Here is an 18,606-nt window from a genome sequence, read left to right as displayed (position 1 = left end):
CAGGCGTGGCTCTGTAGGCGACGTGTAGATGGAATACCTCACAGCAGTTCGAAATTCTCGTATTTGCTACTGTTATACTTTTCTCATTTAGGCTTTTTGGATATACATGGAATACAACTCTTCTCTTCTTCACTGTGCCTGATAATCGTTCTATTCTTTCATAAACTCTTTTATTACTTCGCAATTTCGTTTTCCTGTTGTCATATTTTGGTCTCAAGATTTTAATGACAATTTTCCTTTCCTTGTTTTCTGTTTCAGCTAATTACTTGGCTGTATTTAACGAAAGACATTCTGAGTCATGAAGGTATTCTGGTCTAAGTACAGTGGTGTAGCGCTAGAGTTTTGCATTCTAGGATAAATATTTCTTGTTATACCGGTACACGTATTTTGTTAACTGAAAAGGCATTCCCGTTTTCCTTGTCATTGCTATTCTAGCTTTAATGTTTTCACTCTCGCAGCACCAACGCATTAAACATGTGCTACCAAGGGGGTGGAGGGTACTTTATGCCCACCCTGAAATATTTTAGAAAACAAGATTCGTTGATTATTGTTGACTTATATTACCGACATTATTTTAGAAGAGGTACTGATGCGTAAGGAAAGTCCAGAACCTGAAGATATCTTTCAGCACACTGTTAGCGATACCAACGCACTTTCAACGACGTCTCCTACCAAGGTGGTAGGTGAGGGTATTTTACGAGCACCACAGAAAATTACAAATTTCGTTAATTGTTGTTGACTTTTACTCACAACACACTTTTTAAAGAGTTACTGATGTGTGATTAGGGTCCTGAATCTGAAAATACTGAATAAGACATTCGATGTGAAAAATCACAGTTTAACTGAAAATTTTAAAAATTTAGGGATACTGATACAAGACTTCATTAAATATAATATTTTTTCCAAAATTTTAAAATGTAAGGTACCTGACTGAATTTCATTTTCAAAAGAAGGGCATAAAAGTACGTTCCCTCCCTCGCCTGATACTGAGAGGGTTAATATTATTACTCTCTTTGCTTTCAGTAATTTATGTGCGTCCATTAGGTGCGTGACCCACAGAAACTACACAACGAAGCCGGTGTTGATCAGACCCTGATGACCTCGGTGCTGACAGAAAGTTAGCTTATGTCACGTGTCTCTTCGCATCAGCCATCCTTAAATTACGCTATGAAGCCGTGGACACCAGCCATAGGTCCTTCCACCAATGTATGTCCTGTCTCCGGCTGTGTGGTACTTCGCAATTGGCATGAAACACATGAAGATTAGAGTTTAAGAAGTCGCATCGACAACGAGGTCATTAGAAACGGAGCAGAAGCTAGATCTAGGCGAGAACTGGGAGGAAATTCGTCTGTGTCCTTTTCAAAGGCACCAGCATAGTATTTGTGTTAGTGATTTGGGAAAATTTAAATCTGTATGACCGGACGGAGGCGTGAACTCAGCTCCTCTTGAACGCGAGCTCTGTCATCCCATGCATCACATCGCACGGTACCAGGCGATAACGTGTAAAGCGAACTGAAGTCACTTCGTCCGCAGCGGGACTAAATGTTTGCAGTAGGTAATTCACTGAAGCGATGTGCGTAAGCCAAGCAACAACGTGCGTAAGCCAAGCAACAACGATGGCGTGTCTTCCAGTCCAATGACGTAGTACCTCGCACGCCCCTTGTTTCTGTCAAGTTTCTGCAACCAATAAAAGAGTTGTGCCAAGTAACCGTTTCGAAGTTTGCTCACAACCAAGTAAAATAAAATGCATTTGCTTTTTTGGATATCCGTTGCATTGGATATGCGTTGGAAAACACGCACTGCGAAGCGATCTCGCCATGTTAGTGCACATAATTACGTGAATCGTTTCGTATTGCCAGATGCTTTCCTATTGTACGAAGGACAAATGATCGTTACCAGGTAACCGCTTGGAAAGGTTTGACGTTAAACATGTGGGGCTTCCAGACTCACGTTATCAGATAACATTGCTCTTTGCAAACACGCTTGTACTTGGCGACGTTGCTTCAGATACAGTATCTATCATAGCTTTCGGCGATAAGCGAATCGAGAGTCGAACAATGTTAGATAGATACCAAATGTGGCTGGATTCATTGATCTGTCGCATATCGAATTTTTTGAGTAAAAGTTCCGTGAAGTGCATACAGCCCTTTGGTATCTTCAAACCACGCTCCTCAGAGTTTCTTTAAGGATTCACGGAAGGACGATCTTTCACCTCAAATTATTTAATCTACTGAGACGAACTTAATGGAGACGTACAAAAGGCTGTTCAGACAACTGAAATTTAATGCCTCAGTTTCTGGCTGTGATATGTAAAAGCGGTTTGGCCCTACTCGTACACTAACGAAGATGGTTGGAATCGATAATACAGTTACTACTCCCATATAGTGTTACAGATAAACTACAAAATTTCAAGAAGTAAACACCACAAGATATAGAAATAACTGCATAATTTCTGTATTTTTAGGGTTCCGTACCTCATTAGGTAAAAACGTAACACTTATAGGATAACTTTGCTGTCCATTTGTCTGTCAGTATGTCTGTCCGACTGACTTTTAAGACCCGTTTTTATCAGTAACAAGTACAAGTATCAAGTTGAAATTTATGTCACATACTACAGTCTACGGTCCTTTGATGGAGTAAAAAACGTAAGCTCGTAAGTCAATACGATCAAAAGATATGGCAATTTATGTCACGTATTTTGATACTCGCACACTGACTCATCGAAATCTATGTGCCGGCCGGAGTGGCCGAGCGGTGCTAGGCGCTATAGTCTAGAGCCGCGCGACCGCTACGGTAGCAGGTTCGAATCCTGCCTCGGGCATGGATGTGTGTGTTGCCCTTAGGTTAGTTAGGTTTAAGTAGATCTAAGTTCTAGGGGACTGATGACCACAGCAGTTAAGTCCCATAGTGCTCAGAGCCATTTGAACCATTTGAAATCTATGTGGTACTTCCTGTTGACACAGAAACATGAAATGTGGTACGAAGCAAGATTTCATAGTACAAGTAAAGAAAACAATCCGAATAGTGTTAATTTGTTATCAAGCAGACAAAAAATATTTTTTGCATTATAAATTTATATTGCATTCGTAATCTGTTAAAAATCTCAGTAACTACTGTAGGGATTCTAATCGGGTTTTCCGTAATACGTACAGTGATTCACGAGGAAGGTTTATAACTTACAAATATTTCGTGGTAATCGGCTGAGTTACGATGCAGTGAAGTCCCCTGACGCTGTGAAAACGATGGCTTTGCCGTCTAGCAGTGATAGGCGTATGGTCGCCCGACTACAGCGCTGATAGTCTATGCCTGTGACACACTCAGAATCTGTAACATTTAAAACAAGGTAATAGTAACTAATGCAGGATTACGCTTCCATATCTTGGGATGACGTTCCGATATCTCACAAAATATCCATTGAAGCGTTCCACTGAAAATTTGTCATTTGCGTAAGAACAATAGTTGTATGAAACTTCCTGGCAGATTAAAACTGTGTGCCGGACCGAGACTCGAACTCGGGACCTTTGCCTTTCGCGGGCAAGTGCTCTACCAACTGAGCCACCCAAGTACGACTCACGCCCTGTCCGCACAGCTTTAATTCCGCCAGTACCTCGTCGCCCACCTTCCAAACTTCTCCGCAGTAGAGTGAAAATTTCATTCTAATAGTTGTATGGCCAGATGTAATGTATTCTTCCCTGGAAACTTCCGTCAAATCTTCCGGTAATCGCAACAGGGACGAGTGCAGACGAAGTGAACGCATCTGCAATTTTCAGTTAGCATGATACATACGAGGTATGTTCAAAAATTCCGGAACTTAGTCAACAAAATTTTTCTACGCTTACCTATTACTTATTGTGCATGGTCTCCTGTAAAATACTCTCCTCCACAATTGATACTCCGCTCATAACGCCGTTTCCACCTTCGGAAGCAGTCTCGGTACGCCTCTTGCTTGATCGCGCGAAGCGCCGTCTGCGAATTTTCTTTTATATCGTCTATCACTGAAGATCTTCTTCCTTTCAACGGAGAGAGTACGGAGGATGAGGCAGCACAGTTATTTCGATTTTTGTGCAATAGTCACGCACCAACGGAATGAATGTGCGTGATGCAATAACCGTGAATAGCCTCGCCACATTTCAGGCCATTTCCTTCTCACATTTTTTCGCAGACGTCGCAACACGTCCCGACAGTTCCACCGATTAACAGTGTGTCCCTCTTGCACGACTTCATGATGAACTAATCCTTCAAAGTCAAAGGAAACTATTAGCGTGGCTTTGACATTTGATCTGACCTGACGAGCTTCTCTTGGTCTTGGAGAACCTTTCCCGACCCATTGTGAAGATTGAACCTTGGCCTCAACATCATAACCGCACCCCCACGCGTCATCATCAGTTACGATTCTCTTAAGTAACATCTCGTTCTCATTCGATCCAAAAGCTATTTACAGATTGCGAGGCGTAGGTCTTTTTGGTCTTGACTCATGAGCCGTGGGGTGAAATTGGCAACAACACGATGCATTGCAAGATGCTGTGTCAGGATTTGATGACATGACCCAACTGAAATGTTACACTCTCCTGCAATCTCAGCCTTTGATTGGCACGCACAGTTTCGTTTACGTTATTGACATTAGCGTCGCCGGTAGACGTCGAATGGCGTCCTGAACGAGTGTCATCGTTAACTTCCGTTTGACCATTTTTAAACCGTGTGAATCAGGCCTACCACAGAGTACGGCTTAGGCACTCATCATCGTAGCGTTCCTTAACCATTTGGTGTGTCTCTACAAAGGTTTCCTTGAGTTTCACGCAAAATTTAATGCAGACGCGTTGCTCCTCTATCTCTTCCATCTCGAAATTCGCAAACTGTGCGACACAACGTTCTACTCAGTACAGCACTGGACAATAACTAACAGACATACAACAATGAAACTTCTGACAGTTACACGTGTGCAGGGATTCCAAGCATTTCGCTCTAACACACCACACCACTTTCTAAAAATGAGCTGAGTACGACTACAGCAGTAACAATTTCATACTGTTAAAATGAAAGCCGTAGTGCTCTTCTTTCCGCTTATTAAAAACGGTGAGCCACTGCACCGATCTGATAGGTTACACGTTTTCGGATGTGAGAGTACCTTGGAATTGACACTGCGAAAGCCTTTAGTAGATCGATGATGGGCACACCCTAATCTGCAGCTTTCTATACCGGCGTCATTACATCTTCAAACCCGCGGCCTACTTCCCATCCTGTTTGTTTAAAAAGTGAAAAATTGTAACTTAACAGAGTGACTGAATGTAAACACATCGTGGTTGCCTTGCTAATTCAGTGACGTATCATTATTTGATCAATAGTGATGTAACACCGACAGCGCCTACTATTTGTCATTATCATTCATATACTGTCAATGGTTCCACCGAACGTCAGCAAACATGAAGGATAATGCACGCCACAACCGATCCGTTATTCCATCTGACAAATATTGAGTCACAGTGCTGTGTCATAGCTTATGCTGTTTGTAAAATAAGAACTCTCATGTCGTATAAATTTTAAAATTGCGTCGTAACGGTATTATCGGGAACGGCTCTCGGGAGGATTTTATATTGACAATGGAAACTGGGTGATGTAAAATTTATTCTAATTTCGAACGACACAGCCTGTGTTAAAATGAAACGTTGAATACAGAATAGGCGGGGACGGTTAACGGTCATCATTTGTAACATCGAGAAAAATGCAAGTTAGTCACGGAAAAACGTATACTAAAATTCATCAAAACTAACTTGGAATTGCTGCTAAGATTGGTGAGACAGCATAGAAATGTGCAAAGTAAATGAAACAGAAAATGAGTAACAACTTCTAGGTATTTTCTACAATAGAACTGTGATATTCAAATGAACCTTTGGTTTTAGAACAACTTTAGATCTCTAGTCTCCGTGTCACTCGGAAATTTATGTCATAAAGCACTTGGTACGGCAGAATTCTTAGATGAGCGTTCGCTGTATTCAGGATGGGCAGTTGCGGCACGTGACTGCTTGTATTGTTCAGCTCATTCCACATGTATGATGTAGACTACTGAGAAATATTTTAGAAACCTCATCGAGAACTGACATCCGTTTTTTAAATATTTCTCACTGCTTTTCATAAATTTCATTACTGTCTACATACTTAGTACTTCCCATGTTTCACCTACATTGTGCATGAAGAGAGCAATAAAAACATCATTGTTGCGGCCACTTTCTGCGTTTCTTCACTTTCTGCGCTTTCACCAAAGGAGACCTTAACAAACACCCAGTTTGAATGTCGATGAACGCAAAAATTACGGAAATAACTGTCTGGCGAAACAAAAATCAACGGGAGTCGCTAGATACAAGAAAAATGTTTTAACTGGGTGGACATCTTAAGAAGTTACGTATCAAAAAGTAGCTGTAGTGCTCTCCCGTAGAGTTACTTCTTATCGTAGGACTCCATACACGTTTGATACTGTCGATTTACCGTACAGTTCGCTGTTAGTTCGCTGACTTACGTCTGACTACAAGACTTCTTTATTTAAATCGGCATAGATTTTGCAAATAGCGATCATGTCAAGCGCAAATGTATTTCGTGATACGCGTGATTCAAGAAGGGTGGCCAGATGGCTTGGGTGTTTCTTTGCTTTTGATACAGTTCCCCACTATCGTTCGATAAACAAGATTCGTCTTTATCGCATACCTGACCAGATATGACAGTGGATTACTAGCTTTTTGACAGACAGAGTTCCACACGTCATTCTACATGGGAGTTCAGTATCACAATGGACCGCTGCGTAACGAATACCTCCGGTAAATTTGATGGAAGCACTGCTACAGAGTTCACTTAAGAATTTTATCGCATAGATATCCCTAGACTGTTCACAGACGGTAGCTTTGTCCACGGGGAGACGGACCCATAGTAAATGGCTGTGAAACCAGGAAGTCTTGCTGTAGCTTAGCATCACCGCATGCCGCCATTATTGGCATCCACTTCACAGTACGACAAAATACAGAAATCTAGTAGGTGGTTGATTTGAGACATAGCTTAAATGTAGGTTTGTTTAATTCACTAGTCAGTCACATCGGAGACATTTAGAGAATTCGTACATGATTTGCTAAAAAAGAACGAGAGTGTTACAGAGTTTCTTCAGGTACGCACTGCAACAAAGGTTTTGTACATAAGGCTAAAACTCTCCACATTTTAATAAGTGCTGTTGACAGAAAAAATTCCTATTCATGTTGGTACCTGGCATCCTTCTCTTAGGCCATACGATGTTTTACAGAATTTGAAGGATAGTCAACAATCATATGAACTGTGATGGACAAATGTTCAGTTAGGTCCATCTCGTAGAACGTGAAAGCCTTGCAACTCGATTTGAAGCCTTGGTCGGATCCGAAAGAAAATCAGTCGAGAGTGCCTCTTACGTGGTTTAATGGTCACGTCACGAAAGCATTTCACAGACTATTGAACTACGCCGTCTTATGTTCTTCCTGCGCTATTTGCAGAACGTTTGTTCTTCGCGTTCGCGTTATCGTCCACCCCTCTAACTTAGCAAAAAACATGACGCTTCGGAGAAAGCTACCAGTCGCCAGTCAACAGCAATCTCGTTTCGATACTGTCGAGTAATTTCTAGCTTCTTCCGTCGATACACAGGGGCACAATACCGCCAGTCCACTTCCCAGTTTCGCACGAAACAGCGTTTGGGACATGTTGACGTCGACCCTGAGGCTCTTTCGCTGTAGCCCGTCAGTATACCTAGACTGCTCTTGAGATCTGGCTTTCTTGGCCAGGCAGTCGATGACCAACCACATTTGCAATTCGTATGATTAATTTCCGTTAGCCATATGGTAGCAGACTTGGTTGTATATACCAGATGCGTGAGAAAAATAATGAGACTAACAAGACTGTGATGGATTTGGCAACGCTATGTTGTTCTGCTTGTGTAAACCGGTGTGTTCATCCCATACAGATGCTCAGTCCGAGCTTCAGCTCCGTACAGCCATCATGTGATTTTTGAGAGCATCATCAGTGAAGTTGTCTGTGTGTCAGAAAATGGAACAGCAAAGTTTTGCCATCAAGTTCGGTGTTAAACTTCGGGAATTCGCGAGTTTGACCTTCGAAGAGTTGAAATCCGTCCCTGGGGAACATTCCTTATCAAGAGCAAAAGTTTTTCGTTGGAACAAATAATTTTTGGAAGACCGAGAACATGTCGAAGATGAACCTTGCTGAGGGAGACTTTCAACTTCAAAAACCGACGAATACGTCGAATGTGTAACGTACTCTAGTGAAGTTAGAGCGTCGTGAATCAATAAGCCGGCCGCTGGTGGCCAAGCGGTTCTAGGCGCTTCAGTCTAGAACCGCGCGACCGCTACGGTCGCAGGTTTGAATCCTGCCTCGGGCATTGATGTGTGTGATGTCCTTAGGTTAGTTAGGTTTAATTAGTTCTAAGTTCTAGGGGACTGATGACCTCAGAAGTTAAGTCCCATAGTGCTCAGAGCAATTTTCTTGTATCAATAGGGGTGACGGGTGACCTGTTAAACACTTTCACAGTAGTACATCAAATTTTGAGAGAAAGTTTTGCACATGAGAGTGCACATTGTAGACAAGTGGATGCTGTACATTGCAGACAAGTGGATGCTGCTCACAGCCCCCCCCCCTCCTCCCCCCCCCCCACCTCATTCATCTGAGTCCTCGTGACTTTCTTTTCCAGAATTGAAAAATGTGTTAAAAGGACGTCATCTTTCGACTCTGGAGGACATTCAAAAGAATGTGACCGACATGTTAATGGCCCTAACGCTGGTACCAACACTGGGAATGACGACTTCTTCAGTCTATAGCTGCCGAAGGAAACTACTTTAGATGGGACGATATTGTTCGAAAAAAAATAAAAACATTGGTAGAAAAAAATCTGTCTCATTACAGTTCTCATACGCCTTGTGCAGACAGTCAGTTAGTCCATTTACACATATACTTTGGCAGTACTCATCACGTGACATTCATCAAGCAAGTACTCGAGAGAGCCATCGCATGTTGAAGGTGGTCATAACAATGTGATGCAATCGTGTTTAAAGGTTGTGGAATTTTGACGACTTGAAAGACAGTTAAGCGGTTGAGGTCCGTGGGAACGATGTGGCGTCCCTGCAGACGACAGGAAGTTCGCGGCACGTAACCAGCTTGCCGGCTACTCCATAGCTCGCAGGGCAGCGGCGCGCCTGGCCGCGTTGCGTAAGACTAGCGGTAAACAAACATTTGCAGCGCCGCACACGGATTATCAGAGGCCGAACCCGGCTGCCAGCGTTGCGTAAGCCGAGCGGATTGCGTGCAGCCCGCTGTTCCGCGACTGGTTTATTTTTCCGCGTGCTACTTTGCACACTCCGTGCAGCAGTTAATCTAAATATGCTGCAGCTCACCTGAACAGCAACGAGAGCCCTTACGTTTGTCACCAACCCGTGACACGTCTCATCTTACGTAGTGTATCGAGTAACGGCAACACAGGGTGTTAAAGATAGTGTCCCATTTTCATACAGGATATAGTACAGGCGAAGACGAGAAAAAAGGTTGTAGAAGCTTGTAGTAGGATACATACACTTGTTGAGATATGGGACATTTTACAAATTAACACGTGCTAGATACCACCAATTTCTCCGAGACAAATCGCGACGTTACACCTTCTAAAAACAGCGCATGTTGCTTCTGCGCAACGCGTCATGACACCATTTTCTACATATCGTATAACAGAGCATAACACAAACTTTTTAGTGGCTGATGCAATGGTCTGTGAGGTCTGGTAGCGTGACCTGCCCGTTTATCTAACCTTAATCTCTTAAATTTATGACTAAAAGGACATTTAAAGATATCGACGTACATCACGTCCTTCGATAACGTTGACACGTTATAGGAACGTGTCCGAACTACATGACTAAATCTGACGGCAGTACGGTATGTTCGCACGACTGATTCTGTGAGGACTGAAGAAATTATATAAGGATTGAAGAAATTCTGAGAATGAGTGGTGGCCACGTTCAGCGGCTTTAGTGTCACCACATATATGACTATGACAGGAGATAATGGCGCACATCCCAACAGCTGTTTGTTCCTGAACGTGTATTGATAGGACTTGTCTTCCAAGTTTTAACCTGAAAGAGTTTGGAGCACACTTAAAAAAAAATAAAAACACTCCCTATACTCTCCATATAAAATGGAGACGTAATACGTGCGTGTAAAGTCCGCAGATGATCAAAATGGTTCAAATGGCTCTGAGCACTATGCGACTTAACTCCTGAGGTCATCAGTCGCCTTGAACTTAGAACTACTTAAACCTAACTAACCTAAGGACATCACACACATCCATGCCCGAGGCAGGATTCGAAACTGCGACCGTGGCGGTCGCTCGGCTCCAGACTGTAGCGCCTAGAACCGCACGGCCACTCCGGCCGGCCCGCAAATGATCAACTGGACGCTTAATCAATAGCAGAAGACCTAAGTGGCATACACGATTTCTGTTATTCTACTTCACAACGAAGAAATTTGAGACATAATGCCTATTGAGTAATTACAGCAATTGGAAATTCATAAAGAATTTTATTGAAGATACACTCGAAACATCAATTTCCACATAAACATTGCTAGTTTAAAGTAAGTTATTGAAGTCATTTTCAGACTTTTCATTATCCGCAAAGCATCCAGAATACAAAATGTCAACCGTCCAGTTACCTCTCTTTTGCTTAGTACTTAGACTGAAGCGTCTGTTCACATACTGTAGGAACAGATACTAAAAAAAGTTTCAGTATAATAATAGCCACTCAATGACATGTAGGCAACTGGACGAAAGAAAGAAGATTAGATATTAACGTGCCGTCGACAATGACGTGATTACAGATGGTGCATCTGGACGGTGGAGACTTTGCGTAGTAGATGGATCCAGTGCTAAGCAAAAGATGATGTCCCAATAACTGGCTTGAAACGTCCGTCATTTATTTGGAGATGGCGTTCAGGACAGTATTTTAAGTGAAATTATTGTGAAATGACTTAGCAGTTGATGCCCTCTAGACATGGGTGCTGGTTGTAAAGGGAGGTTCTAGGAACCGTGCCCTACTTAGAGGGATCGGTTGATATTGGAGGCAGCGAATTTTATCCCACACTATAGAGACGCAACGAAAACGTGCAAACAGTAGGTACAAAGCAAAAATAGCCTTATGGTACATGAAAGATAGAGAAGATTTCGCTCGTGCAAATTGCGATTGTAATATACATACAAAGTGAGTCAGCTCTCCTTACCTGTCTTGGGTTTTATGCAACCCGCAACACTTGCAAATACCACGAGCAAGTTGCAGTTTGTCTAAAACCCGTAGGTAGGGGCATCTGAATCACCCCGTTCAGTGATACGCTTTTGCAGAGCTACGTATTACAGAAAACAAGAAACAGTTGGCTAGTCCCCCGAAACTGGGCATTATGAGACCAGCAGTGCGAGAACATGGCAGTAGCAGCGGCTGTGAATACTAACAGTATTTCAACAACAATCAGTGATTTGTACCGGACGAACCATGTAAGAGTATTACCGCGAATATTTAGCAAGCGAGTTATAAAGTTGATGCGCTTTTGCTCATGTACAGGATGGACGTGCATGAAGGGCTTAGAAGTATAAGAATTACATTCATTCAAGAATAATGTGAAAGATATTCAAAAGTAAGAAGCGTACATCTTCAATGTCATAAATATTACTTATGTACGAAACTTATCGTCTCTAATACCAACTAATTAGTAAAAACTGGCATTTTTTTATTTAGAAACTATACCATACGTTTTGTATAACTGTGGAAATCACTGTACTGATTAATTTTATGTGTTTTCCAGCGGTAGACCCACAAATTTCAGGGAGCCGAGTTACTCCACTTCGGCGAGGGGAGGTAAGCAGCAACTCACTGGATTAACGTTGTTCGTATGTGCCTGTCCGCATTATCAAATTCTGACAACGTAATCTCTGGCACACGAGGTTATCGGATACAGAAAGACAGCAATCTGTCCTTCGGTTACGGGCAAGAATAGAGAAGAATCAGTCTCTTCCCACACACTCTGTCATTCAGCGAGGTTCTACAATCCGATCGAAATCCCGCCGACCATCCTAGAGAACCGTCATGACCTTGTTAGACAGCGCTGTCAATCCTGTGGCTGCCCCGAAATCGGAATGCATATCTTTACTGCAGCAACGCTTATTGCCAATCGAAAACCCTACTACCGAACTCCCTGGCTTCAATCTTCGTCGCGTCGCCTAACGCAAACTGAATCGAACCAGAAGAACCGCCGCTAATCTCTGCAGACGAGGGTAACGAGACCCTCCAAGCTGCAACGGCAGGCCACGTGATGCAGACAGTGCAACGCGTTTATTGTTCAGACCTGCCCCTTAAGCACTTTCGTCAGTTCTTTTAAGAATTAGGTCTAAAGCAACTGAGGTGTTGGAAAACCTGGACACTGATTTTTTGCTTTTGTTTATGGAACTGGTTGTTTATAATTTCTTTGATTGTGAATGTTGGGTAATACACATCTGACAATACCTCCTGCAAAAGTGACGTCACTCTGAAGTCATGTGCAATAATGTCGTCGATGCGGGGCAGTCGCCTTATTCATTTTGGGATATTTAGCTGTTTTGTATTATAACTTGCCGTACGACGTTTCAAGGCAACGTCGCACTTAAAGTGGATCACAAACATGTCGCCCTTATTATTAAATTTCAGTTAATAACAGTTCAAGGATATAAGTTTTCAAAATGGCTCAAATGGCTCTGAGCCGTATGGGACAACATCTGAGGTCATCAGTCCCCTAGAACTTAGAACTACTCAAATCTAACTAACCTAAGGACATCACACACATCCATGCCCGAGGCAGGATTCGAACCTGCGACAGTAGCGGTCGCGCGGTTCCAGACTGAAGCACCTAGAACGGCTCGGCCACACCGGCCGGCTAAGTTTTCAACAAATGATAACAAACACATGACACAAAAATCACATGACTAAGGTCTAGCGTTTTGAAAATGTCTTGGTGTAAGTACGGGAGGAATGTAGGTTCGCATTCCGCTACATGCTAATTTTTTTCATTTCAGCGTTGTTGAAACATTCTGGGACATTTCTTATGGGTGTAATACAAGTATGTTCTGCAGTATTAGATTTCGATGTGTATGCCGTTAAGCAGGAACCTAGAGGACAGCTTAAACTGCTGAAAGTGAAACGAGGAGCAGTAAAATTCATATTCTCACAAACATTTGGCTCTTTATTTCCGAATATGTGGCGATATCCGAGTGTGTGATTAGACAGGAACCTGAGAGGACAGAAAAATTCATATTCTTCCTTGTTCGCTGTTTATTTGAGAATATGTGACGATTTCAGATTGTGTGGCAGGAAGGGAACTAAGAGGACAGCTCAAATGGCTGCGAGTGACATTATAAACAGTAACATTCATATTCTTCCTTCACACAAATATTTCGCGGCCAGCGCTCATGTCACAAGACATCCTGTAAACCAGTGGCACTTCCGATTGTTATGTTTCTGTCGCTAACAACATGTGTGAGCTGTTATCCATACGAGAGAGGCCCGCATCGTACGTTAACGAAAGTCGATAGCTGTTGTCGATATTGCGTGTGAAGTCAAAATGACGTCACGTGTGCAGGAAGTCATGTGAAATCAATGTTACCGGAAATGTTACTGTACTTGTGATTGTCTAAGAACATGAAACGCTAAACACATAAATAGGCAAGCTTGGACTGGTGGTGGATGCAGAAGGCAATCGGTCGTGTCCTGTCTTAGTAAATATCACGGAATTCATCTACATCGATTTAGAGAAACCTCTGATAGTCTAGACGCGAATGGCGCGTCTGATATTTGGAAGCCAATCCTCCGGTAAGCGGGAGAGGCGCGAGAGCCAGTGCGCCAGCTCATCGTTACGACGCTGCAGTAAGCCACTGTGTGACTGCAGTAGCAGTGGGTCTGGCAGCGGCAGCGTGGGGAAGCTCGGCGCTTGACTCACTGACCTCGCCGGTTTCCGCAATCATCGTCGCTCAGTGAGAAGCGCGCCGTCACGAGAACCGAACTAATGGCACCGCGGCTAGATTTCACTTGCTACGCGCTCCTTGCGCAACCTTCTAGGCCACGTGACTCTCTTTTGCGGACGTATAACGAGAGGAAAGTACCTACGGGCATTCGGCACAAGCGCTTCATTACGCTACAGCCATTTGGCCAGCAGGAACATTGTGTAAAAGGTGAACCGCTTCTCGAAAGGTATCATTCATGCAGAACGTAGAGCAGCGGTACCAACATTTGCCAACTACTTGGTCATCTCTCTCAAATACAGTGCTTCACCACTCTGTTACCGACGCGATATTAAGTTCCCTGGTTCTGCACATGAGTCTGAATTTGATTTCGATGTGAATACGTAATGCATTTGGGCACGAAATTTTTGACCTAAGTAGAGAGAAAGTATACAAAATGTAAGTAGCAATAAGCAGAAAAACGTTTCTGTAAATCGAAATTTGTTGACATCGAATATCAGTTTAAGTGTGAAGACATCGAATATGAATTCAAGTGTTAGGAACTGTTTTCTGACAATTTTTTTCATGTCTGGAGTGTGGCGTTACACGAAAGAGAAACGCGAAAGATAAACGGTACAGACAAGGAGAGAACAGAAGCTCTTGAAATTCGGTGCTACAGAAGAATGTAGGAGATTAGAAGGGTTGTTCGAATAAATAATGAGGAAGTGCTGATTAGAACTGAGCAGGAAAATAATTTGTGGCACAACTTGATTAAAGGGATTGAGTTGTTGGTGTAAGGGGCCATAATAACGTTTCCGTTCGAAAGCCACGCAGTCCAAAATAGGTATACAAATAGGTATACAAATGTACATTGTGAGCAATGTGACAATCATCCCACCGATGCAGCAGATTGAAGATACCCGTTTGGTAAAACATCGTCTCCTGCAGCGTGAACTGTCCGTTACTGCCTGCTGCACGTCCTCGTCTACCCTCCAAGGCCTTTTGGAACTTCGTGCACCATTCCACAACGATGTTTTTCAACAGACATCCTGCATTCACATTTTTCATTCTCAGATGGATGTCTAACGGTGTTTGTCCTTGGCCAGTCATGAAGAGAATAATAGCACGTTCGTCCTCTTTGGACGCATTTGGTAATAACGTCACCGGGGTTCACGTTTCCGCATTTACCGCACGGACGTCCGTGAGACACGAACACCACACTAATTCCTTGCCTACATGTCGGTGCTTATAAACCCGCACCGGAGTCGCGCTACGTTGCATATATACTGTAGCAACGCCCTTAGAGGAAAATTTTTGATAGTCCGTTATACATTATGGAGTCGTCTACTTGAGTACGGAGGGTAGTGTGGTGAATACAAATTGTAGAGGGGGACCAACGCTTTAGTACAATAAACACGTAGCAGTAGTTTTGCAGAGACGTAGAGGCTTGCATACAATAAACTAACTGCATCACACTATCTTCGGATTGAAAACCACCATAACAACACATAACCTACTAAATTACTTATAAATTTATAAAATATCCACGTTACTTGGCACTCGCTTGCTAAGAAATAGTCTCAGGGGGAAGAAAAACACTGTTTACTAGGGTCAGGTGCACGTTATCCAGAGCATAATAATAATAATTTCATATGGCTCAATGGCCACATGCAAATCTTTCAATTGGGCGCCATTTCAGCGAAATTCGTGTCGCTCATCTGCTCCATTTATCCAACCGGGGAAAGGGGACCTACAGTTCAACGTGGATTCTGAACCACGTGTCATTCATGGTCTTTGCGACTCCTCACATCGGCGATTAGTGATGGCCAGATTAAAGGCAGACTGAAAATGTCTATGGTCCGGCTGGGATTGATACCACGACCTTTCGCTTTCCAAGCACATGCCTTACTACCCGGCCCGACATCTAGACGATGGTAAATGCTAGTGCTCCGTACTTTGCTACCTGACTTTGACAGTTATTGCGTTAGTTCATGATTCGAAGTTCATGCAGGCAGGCAAAAGAAAAACACTTTTGAAACTTAAAAATACAATAAAGATCACTACACGGTGACGTTATAAAATTTATCGTCATATTTTGAAGCGCTAAGTTAAGTTCGCTGTAAAATCTGATTTAACTTTTGTACTCATAAAATATTTCACAATGTGCAGAACAGGGACATCAATCGCGCTCACTATTCCCAACGGCTAAGAGATATCCTCTGGAGACGAATGACCAGCGCTTAAGCAACATCTCTGACTTAACTTCATAGTTTCACGTGTGCAGTCTGACGAGAAATATATTACTGTGATGTTACAACGTTTTAGAAAACTTTCAAATTAATGATGATGAACATTTGGTAAGTCTTGCTGTCCTTACCTGCCCAGATAGCCGAGCACGTTAACATGCCGCTTCTAAGATTCGGGGAGATAAGCCGGCCCCGGATCGAATTCGCCCCGCGGATTAACGAAGAGCCGGATAGCCTGCATGTGGTTTATAGGCTGTTTCCCACATCCAACTAGGTCAACAAAGTGCCGGTACCCCCGTCCTGCCTCAGACACACGCTAAGCAAATATTTAAAAAACGCTCTCATGTTTGAACATGAGATACACTCAACAAGCAGAAACATGGTGTACATAAAAACCCGTCCCGTGGGGAGCGATTGCGTCAGGAACGCTGTTCCGCTACCACCTATCACTAACATTGCCAAAACCCGTACGGAAAGGCGAGGAAGACGACTATAAAACTCTCCTCAGCTGCTCTGTGCAACGTCAAAATTATAGCCTGCTCCTTTCGGTGACCAAAACTACGTAGGACCAAGGCGGATGGCGTCATGGCCACTTATCTCTTACTTCCGCGTGTACGTTCATTCGTGTACCACAATGATGTGAAACGTAGTACTTCTTATTCTAGTACTTGCTCGCCAGCGCGATAGACTACTTGTGCTAATGGTAAGAAGGCTGCTGCGCTCTTAAGTACTATGCATACGCCAGTGCGGCGAGATGAACGAAGTTTTCTGAAACTTTCCTTAACTCATGAGTAGTGTATAATACATAATTCGTCTTCCGCGTTTTATGTTGAGTACGTCAATTTCTCTCACTGGTTCGCAGGATAAAGTACCAAGCGGACAGAGGTCACGGCACGGTGAATTGCTGTTACGTGTCCAACGATTCATACTCACGCATACATGCCACAATCAAACCTTTGCATCCATCTAAGACGCACGAGGTTGCTTATCGCTAGACGATGTGAAACGGGTAGGATCTTTAAAGTTATGAAGACTTGGACCAAAATGACACAAGTATATTACGACCTACGCGAAAGATATAATCATCTGTCGTAGACAGGTCAGGGGCTAATGACTGCTGGTATAAAAGTGCGACTTGTGATAACCTGCTACAATTGTCCGAAACAATCGACACTTAAAAACAGCGAACTTCGCGCCTGAGTTCCATATAAGATCAATTACACATGGATTCGACAGCATAGCGCGGCCTTCATTAGCTTCTCTGAAATATGAGAACAATGCCTATGTCAAGGTAACAGCGCAGGCGCTGCGATGGCCACTACGACACGTTGTTTACAGACAGTTAATACGAGGGTGAGTCAATAAGTAAATCACAAACGCCAGAATACTGCATATAGTTACAAATTTCGCGCCTGTACGTACCTCGTATCGCGTGAAGGTAGCCGATACCCAGTATTTCGCGCCCAACGGTTAATGATCTACAGTTGGGCCAAGATAGCAGGTGTGCTCTGTGTACCAGTCTAGAATAAGGCGATTTTTGTGAGCCGAGGAACTGTCCGCAGACAATGTCCAAAGCGAAATTCATCCCGTATATGTTTAGAAATGTATTTCATGGCAATTTGTGTTCAATTTTATATAGGAATTCAGGAAAGGACGAGAAAAAGTCACCATCAAGGACCGTCCTGGTCACTGTGGTTATCCAGTGATAGGCCACTCCTTCCCCGTATAGGGGTATTTCGAAACCGCTACAACACGACGGTCTTGTGGGTTGCAGAAATTTCAGGAACCAAATAAACTTGTATGCACAGAGGTCACTCATCAGATGAGAACGAAACCATAAGGACTGCTGAAGCCCCAAAGAAACTGGTATAGGCATGCGTATTCAAATACAGAGATGTGTGAACAGGTGGAAGTTGCAGTCCGCAACGCCTGTATAAGACAACAAGCGCCTGATGCAATTGTTAGATCGGCTACTGCTGCTACGATGGCAGGTTATAAAGGTTTAAGTGAGTTTGAACGTGGTGTTATAGTCGGTGCACGAGCGATGGGACACAGCACCTCCGAGGCAGCGATGAAGTGGGGATTTACCCGTACGACCATTTCACGAGTGTACCGCGAATGTCAGGAATCCGGTATAACGTCAAATCTCCGACATCGATACGGCCGGAAAAAGATCCTGCAAGAACTGGACCAACGACGACAGAAGAGAATTGTTCAACGTGACAGACGTGCAGGCCTTCCGCAAATTGCTGCAGATTTCAATGCTGGGCCATCAACAAGTGTCAGCGTGCGAACCATTCAACGAAACATCATTTATATGGACTTCCAGAGCTGAAGGCCTACTCG

This window comes from Schistocerca americana, chromosome 4, assembly GCF_021461395.2.
Source record: "Schistocerca americana isolate TAMUIC-IGC-003095 chromosome 4, iqSchAmer2.1, whole genome shotgun sequence".
In the NCBI taxonomy this organism is placed as follows: domain Eukaryota; kingdom Metazoa; phylum Arthropoda; class Insecta; order Orthoptera; family Acrididae; genus Schistocerca; species Schistocerca americana.
This window is presented reverse-complemented; position numbering follows the sequence as displayed.